This window comes from Pinus tabuliformis, chromosome 6 (assembly GCF_031772625.1).
Source record: "Pinus tabuliformis cultivar Carrire ecotype Pingquan chromosome 6, CPIR1, whole genome shotgun sequence".
In the NCBI taxonomy this organism is placed as follows: domain Eukaryota; kingdom Viridiplantae; phylum Streptophyta; class Pinopsida; order Pinales; family Pinaceae; genus Pinus; species Pinus tabuliformis.
The window spans coordinates 1384795501-1384803703 of record NC_142292.1 but is presented as its reverse complement, the minus strand read 5'-3'; the positions used below and the strand labels follow the sequence as shown (position 1 = coordinate 1384803703).

At 29.1% G+C, this 8203-nt stretch overlaps 1 pseudogene; it reads right to left on the bottom strand.

Annotated features, from left to right (window-relative positions):
- Positions 1-754: 754 nt before the first annotated feature.
- On the bottom strand, positions 755-2352 carry LOC149263786 (aspartic proteinase nepenthesin-2 pseudogene; annotated as a pseudogene).
- Between the last annotated feature and the right edge of the window lie 5851 nt (positions 2353-8203).

Below are 8203 nucleotides of genomic sequence, written 5' to 3'. Positions count from 1 at the left end.
CCTACCATTTTTAAATATGAAGAACTATCCCTTAAAATTAAAAAACAAAAAAAAACCTACAATAAATTGAAGATTTACATACCTTCTATTTAGAGATGAAAACGATTAAATTTATTTCTTATATACCATTTCGTAATATTTTTACAAAAAAGTCACAAAAGATATAAAAAGTTTAGGTATATTTGAAATCGTTAAAATTAAAGTTTAGGTATATTTGAAATCGTTAAAATTATTTTGTATATTACAAATAATTATTAGTACACCTTTTCTATAATTATTATAAATATATATTTTACCGTTATAGAAATTTATTTTTAAAATATATTAATAATAAAACAAAACATTTTATAGGGACATTGTAAACTATAAATAATTCTTTTTAAAATATATTAATAATAAAACAAAACATTTTAATATGGAGATGGTAAATTATAAATAAAAAGTGTATATCTCGATTAATTTTTTTAGTATTATTATATAAAATAATTGAAAAAATTAAGTTTTTATTGTCCACAATCAATCAACATACATACCACAACCAAGCAAAGGGTCAATTTAGCATATCCCAACATTTTCACCTATAACTTTGAACTTAAAATGCATACTCTTGTCCAAAGATAGTAACCTGAATTTGAAAACCTCCATAAACTAATATCAAAAGTAGAATACAAATATCACCCAACAAAATCACCTCAATATGTTATACTAAAAATTATAGAACAAATATTGAAGCAGCTAATTAGATATCCCCGATACAACTTCGACGATCTATATCGAAGAGTATGACATATTGATGCTTATTACAGAGTAAATTAATTCAATGTTCACTGTCCTTGCGAACCTCATGTGTCACCAGAAGGGAAACCCTAACGCATACTTAAATAGGAAAGAGAAACTGCGTGCTTGCTCAGTTAGAAACGCTGCCACAAACAGCAGGCGCGAACGACAGTATGTTCCTTTCGTTGTCATAAAGTATTTGGTAATTCTGCTGTTGCAGATTGCCAAATATGCTGGGGTAATTAATGTCCCTATTCGATAAGATTGAAAGGCAGAGCACGCCACTGCCGATATCAGTTAAGTAGTTATCTTTGGAAACTTCAAAATCTGCTCCCTTGAAATGGAATGTCATACTGGGAAATACAGAATTTGAGTAGCCCTGTTGGAAGCAGAGGTCCAGGTCAACGCCAGAGCCATCGGCCTGCGGGAGATTAATCAATGAGTTCAAGGCATCCTTCACAACATCATAAACATTCTGTGGCAGCAAGCTGTATGTCGTTCCAGAGTCTATGATAAGTCCGCCAGATCCGTCAGATTGGAGATCAAAAGTACCAGCAGGAATTGCTAATAATTTGCCATCGACGCTGATGCCTTCCAAAGAAAGATAATAGTATGTTGGAATTTTGCTGCTTTGAATAATAGGAGTCGAACTGACATTGGGGGCATTCAATATAGCGGTATTACCTAGGAACAAAGGGCTGGTTTTGGAAGAATCATTAACAGAGACGAGACAATAAGAAAACTTGTTTCCCATGGATGGACCCAGCTGAGAGACCAAGGAGAGAGGGCCTCGTCCAAAGCCTACTATTCCACTTTCTTGATCGGATGAATCTCCCCAATTATTGTGGCCGCAGCCAAACGCAATATGTGAAACTTGTTGAGAAGAAAGAGTAAAGGTCTCGTACGAAAGGATCCCCTTCGTGGACGAGTTGTCAACGTAGTAATAGCTGTATTCACACTCTGCATTAGAGCAAGAAAAGCTACTACACAGGGAGTTATTGCAAAGGACTGGACTGGATGTCGAGGATTTGGAAGGATCATAGATTGGAGTTGGTTGATTATAACAATCAGTGCAGGGCTCGCACTGCGTCCATATTAGGTCACTACCCGTGTCCAGAATTGCAGGATAAGATATAGATGGCGTTCCAATCGAGATGGTCATGAGAAACTCTCCATCTCCTGACTTTACTGGAGCCTGGATATCCTTCATTTGATCATCAACCTGCAATTTATTAGCAACTGCAGATATGATTTGCAGTTTTTCAAGTCTCTCATAACTGCGTTGAACTGCTCGCTTCAGACGCTCAGCGGAAGTAATATTTGGAAAGAGCACCGAATCTTTATTGACAAGATCTATTCTCAACCCATTCAACGGTTGGGCTGAATTAAAATTGGTTACATGCCTGCATTCCATCAAAGGAAGGAACACAAAAACAGAAAACAATAACAGAGGCGTAGACAAAAGAAGCCGGTGCTTGTAGGTGACAGCAGGATATGAAACAGCTGATTGCCCAACTCCTGCCATATAAACCAAGAGAAATAGTTTCACAAAGGGAGGATAGGGGAGGTGGAAGAAACAGGAAAGGAAGAAATGCTTTGCTCCAGTCCAGTGAATGGAATGATTTGTATTTATATTGACTGGAGGGAGATAGATACGTTCATTCTATATTTTCTGAATTGTTGCACCGTTAATTCCGGAGGATAAATATTTTTCTAATTCTATTGTCTGAGTTGTTTTACCGTTGATTCTATATTGTCTGAGTTGTTGCACCGTTGATTCCGGAGGATAAATATTTTTCTAATTCTATTGTCTGAGTTGTTGTACCGTTGATTCCCTAGGATACATATTTCTCTAATTTTTTCAGTTTTTTTTAAGGGCAGAGATTCACTCAGTAGAATGTGTAATGTTATTCAACCAACCTAACTTAATAGGATGTGTAATGTTATTCAACTAAGTAGAATGTGTAATGTTATTTTTGTTGTGCTCACAATTTTTTCACTAAAAATAAAAATTTAAACAAATTTAAAAACAAAAAATATTTAATAACTATAAAAATATTAAAATAATATTTATTCATAAAAAAGTTTGCATCTGAAAAAATTAGATTTTTCTGGATTCGTATTAAATTTTTATTTAAGATAAATTTATGCTTATTTAATTAAAATTTAATATGATAAAAAATAGTGGTTTATTGAAAAATATATAGCTAAAAGTGTATATATAAAATTGGTATAGTAGTCCAACCAAACTGTTTTTTTGTCCTGAAAAGCATGAAAATTTAGGTAATATTTTGATAAATTCCAGCAAGGATTTTCGTAAACCCAGATTACAACTGTTAAATTTCAAAATTTTGGGTGTCCCCTAAATTTTTAATAGTACTAAATCCATTTCCACCTTCAAAAATATAATTTAAACACGGCTCCTAAAAAATCTATTAAGTTTTTTTTACCCAAATTCTACCCAAAAATTACTATACAAACAATTCTACAATTCCTCATCCTGTAGACTTGTCCAAAGTTGATTCACAACGATCGGAATTAGATATTTATATTTTTATTGAGTGGTTCACGAATTTTAGCCACTTATCTTATTTCATGGATAGCGTCTCGTTATTTGACTGGTGGCAAGGAGACATCATCAACGTCTTGCTCCGCGCCTTTATTCGAGAATGCGTTTCAAGTTGGAGACGTTGATAAAAAATCCATAACCCTTACCGACGAATTGAACGTGGAGACTTTGCTAAAAGGTCTATATCTCCTTCTTGTCATTTCGTGAAGGAGTCAAGGTTTGATTTACTATTTGGAAGGAGTCAAGGTTTGATTTACTATTTATTAGAATCTTCTTCTACAATTTGTGGAAAAGCTTCACGCGCCTTTGATGTGTAGGCCTTGGAATGCTCAGAGCCCATTCAACGCATTCATCTATTTTCGTTTGAATAGTTGTGAAGCTAAAATAAAACTGTACATCGACCAGACTGAACATTTCAGGCAAGTCATTAACAATCTGAAACAACTAACTTTTCAATGGTTTAGATGGAGATGTCTTATTATATTTTTTAAGGAAGCCAAAGAGAGAAAAAACATAAACATAAGAGAGTAAAAAATAAAAATAAAAAGTAAGACAAGAAAACATGAAATAGGTTAAATGAGAGATGACAAATTTAGCTCACATACAACTTTGAAAAAGATAATCTAAATAGATATCAGAGCAAATGGTAATCGCTTTTATATGAACCTAAAATTAATTCTAGAATTAGAATTAAATTAATATATAAAATTTTAATAAATATCAATAATTAATAAACAATTATATTTATTATAAATAAAATATTTTCATGTTTATTTATAAAACATTATTACATAAATTTTATAAAAAACAAAGATGCACATTTAATCATAAATAAAAGTGGATTTATATAGATATATATTGTTTAAAATTTTTGTAATGTTTAATATAATATAATTCAGATTGTGAGTAATATAAATAGATATTAATAATTGATTGTTTAATTTTTTTTTACAATTTATTACAATGGAAAATAGGTATTTTTTCATATTATTAACATAAAATTAATAGGGTTATGAGGCATAAAATAGATAGCGATAAGTTGTTATGTTAAGGAAAATAAGTAACTCTTCATATTATTAACATAAAATTAACAAGGTTATGAGGCATAAAATAGATAGTGATAAGTTGTTATATTAAGGAAAATAAGTAATTCTTCATATTATTAACATAAAATTAACAGGGTTATGAGGCATAAAATAGATAGTGATAAGTTGCTATGTTAAGACATTATGGTTAGAAGGTTATTGATTTTGATGTATTTCATTATAAACCATAAATACAATATTTTAATGTTAAATTTTTATTATATTTTATTATGTTTACTATATCCATACGTAAAAAATTCACATTTTGCAATATTTTAATGTTAAATTTTCATTATATTTTTTATGTTTACTATATTTATACGTAAAAAATTCACATTTTGCATCATGATGATACTTTATGTCTTATATTCTTTTACCATTTATTTAGACTTTAATGTACTATTTAAAACAAGTGAATTGTCCTTATTTAATTAAATTATTCCACAGCATCTTTTATTATCTATAAAATATCAAAATATTATAGTTCTTTTATCACAACAACTACGATACTAAGTTAATCAATGTTGCTCTTTCCACCGTCATTCAAAGAAAAAATTAATTTTTTTACAGTCATTGCTAGAATATCATGAAGAATATTGTCATCCCAGCAATGAGAAACAACTATGCTGCATTATTACTATTGTTCTTGTTGATTATAATTCGATACGCTATCTTTAAAATGGAGGCGGAATCATCTGCAAACCTCGATTTATGGCCATGTCCCGACGACGAATCTTTTTTTTTCCAGAAATCAAAATATAGATTTATATATGTTAATCTATAATGTAATTGATATTGGAAATTGAAATTCCATTTACATTGACATTTTTTATTTATAACCATGAAAATTTAGATTAAAAAAGCATTTATCAATTTAATTAATACATTTAACCATAATGATAGTTATTCTGATAAACGTTTATTATTGTTATAATAAACGTTTTGCAAATACATGGAACATTCTTCGATGTAAAATGTTTTGAAATTTTCCAATAAATCCTAAACTCAAAAGTTGCATTTCAAACCGGATCGATCTAAAGCCAGAGGCCAAGTCTGCATGTCGCTTTTCATCCACCCTTCATCAAAGCCAATAGCTTAATATGGAGTATAATTTACTATTTTGAATCCCATGAACGACAATTGAAATATGTCTTATTGACGTGTATTTGTAAACAGTATTAACGACAACTGGGTGGGATAATTCCAATTTTTATGACTGGTTCCACAATTTTAGCCATTCAATTTGTACCATGGTTAGCTTATTTTTATTTCACAAGCGGCAAGGGGGACATCACCAAGGATTGAAATTTATTTCAAAAAAATTATGTTTATTTTGTGGTTTTAATTATATTATTTAATTTAATTACAATGTGATTAATCCAAAACACTGTTTTCTAAATTATTAGATCTAACATAATTTAAAAGAGTTTAGTATGAATTAATGTTATATAAAATGAGTTAGGAATTTTTGGAGATGTGATATTTATAAGTCATATATTGGCTAGTGTATTGTAACAAAACTTATTTCCAAATTAAAAAATTATATAGTTAAAAATCATAAATTATATATATTAGTTTTAACCTGTCTATCAATAATAATAATAATTATTTTTAATATTAATAATTTGAGATGTATTTTTTATATTTATGATGTGTTGATTTCTATTAAAGTTTTCTACCTATTTAATTTTTATGCTTTCCCTTGTTGTAATGTAAAACAACAATTTCTTTAATAGTTTAATTGAAAGAAGTCTTATTATTCCCGAGTTAGACATGGTTTATTATGATGCCGACTATGGTCCAACATGGAATTGTGATGAGGATTGTCGCAATATGAAAATCAACAATGGTCGATCATGTTTATTTTAGTGTTTATAATATTTATTTTAGGGTTTATATACATTGGATTTATAATATTAGTCCCTTAGGTTTAATAGTATTCCCTTGGGTTCATAATCCCTTGGGCTTTTAGTAATAATATGCTAGGTTTATTATTCCTTTAGGTTTCTAATATCAATCCCTTGGGTTTATTAATCCCTTTGGTTTATAATATTGATCATGGTCAACCGTTGTCAACCATAGCCAACCATGGTCAACCATGGTTAAATGTTATTTTGTAACAAGGATTGTATTACCACGAAAATAAACCATGTTTATTTTAGTGTTTGTAATATTTATATTTGGGTTTACGAATGTTGGGTTTGGGTGTATTATTCTCTTAGGTGTATAATATTAACCATGGTCAACCATTTTCAATCATAGCCAACCATGGTCAACCATGTTTGAATGTCGCATCGTGACAAGGATTGTCTCACCATCAAAATAAACCATGTTTATTTTAGTTTTTGTAGTATTTATATTTGGGTTCACCAATGTTGGGTTTATAATATTAGTCCCATCGGTTCATAATCCCTTGGGGTTTTAGTATTAATCCCTTAGTTTCATTATTCCTTTGGGTTTATAATATCAATCCCTTGGGTTTATTATTCCACAGTCAACCATGGTTTATTATGAAGTTAACCGTGGTCAACCATGCTCCAAAATGAAATTGTGATAAGGATTGTTTCAATATGAAAATCAATGATGGTTAATCATGTCTATTTTAGTGTTTATAATATTTATCTTAGGGTTTATATACGTCAGGTTTATAAAATTTGTCCCTTTCAATTAATATTATTCCTTCGGTTCATAATCCCTTAGGGTTTTAGTATTAACCCCTTGGTTTTATTATTCGTTTCAGTTTATAATATGAATCCCTTGGTTTTATTATTCCCTTAAGTTTATATTATCAAATCATGGTCAACCATTATCAATCATGGTCAGCCATGGTTGAATGTCGCATTGTGACAAGGATTGTCTCACCATGAAAATAAACCATGTTTTTTTTAGTGTTTCCAATATTTATATTAGGGTTAACCAATGTTGTGTTTATAATATTAGTCTCTTGGGTTTAATATTATTGCCTTGGGTTCATAACCCGTGAGAGTTTTAGTATTAATCGCTTGGGTTTATTGTTAACTTGGGTTTATAATATAGTCATTGTCAACTTCATTAATCTCTTGTGTTTGTAATATCAATCCTTATTTTTCAATATTTATCCCTTGAGTTTATAATATTAGTCCCTTTTGTTTAATATTATTCCCCTGGGTTCATAACCCCTTGGAGTTTTAGTATTAATCCCTTGGGTAATAATATAATATTATTATTATAATAATAATATAATAAATATATTATATTATAATTTAATAATAATAATAATAATAATTATTATTATTATTATTATTATTATTATTATTATTATTATTATTAATCTAATAACTATTATATTATTTTATCCATTATTAGCATTATTAATTAATATTATTAATAATTTTATTATGATTAATATTATTATTACATTAATCATATTATTATAATATTAATATAATAATTATAAATATATAAGAATATAGTTATTATTTATAAAATTATTAATAATCATAAATAATTATTATTTAAAAAAATACATATAATAATTTTAATGTAGTTGTATAAGTCTATTGTTTGTTGGAAATTTCAGGTGATTTCAAACTCAAAAGACCAGAGAACAACGCTCTGATACCAGTTGTTGGGAATTTCAAGTGATTTCAAACTCAAAAGACCAGAGAACAACGCTCTGATACCGCTGTTGGAGATTTTTCTGTCAAAATCCCAAAAAACAACATAAACTGGACACAGAGACAATGCTCTGTTTTTCACACATAGGATTTTTAACACAGCCGAAACTTAAAAA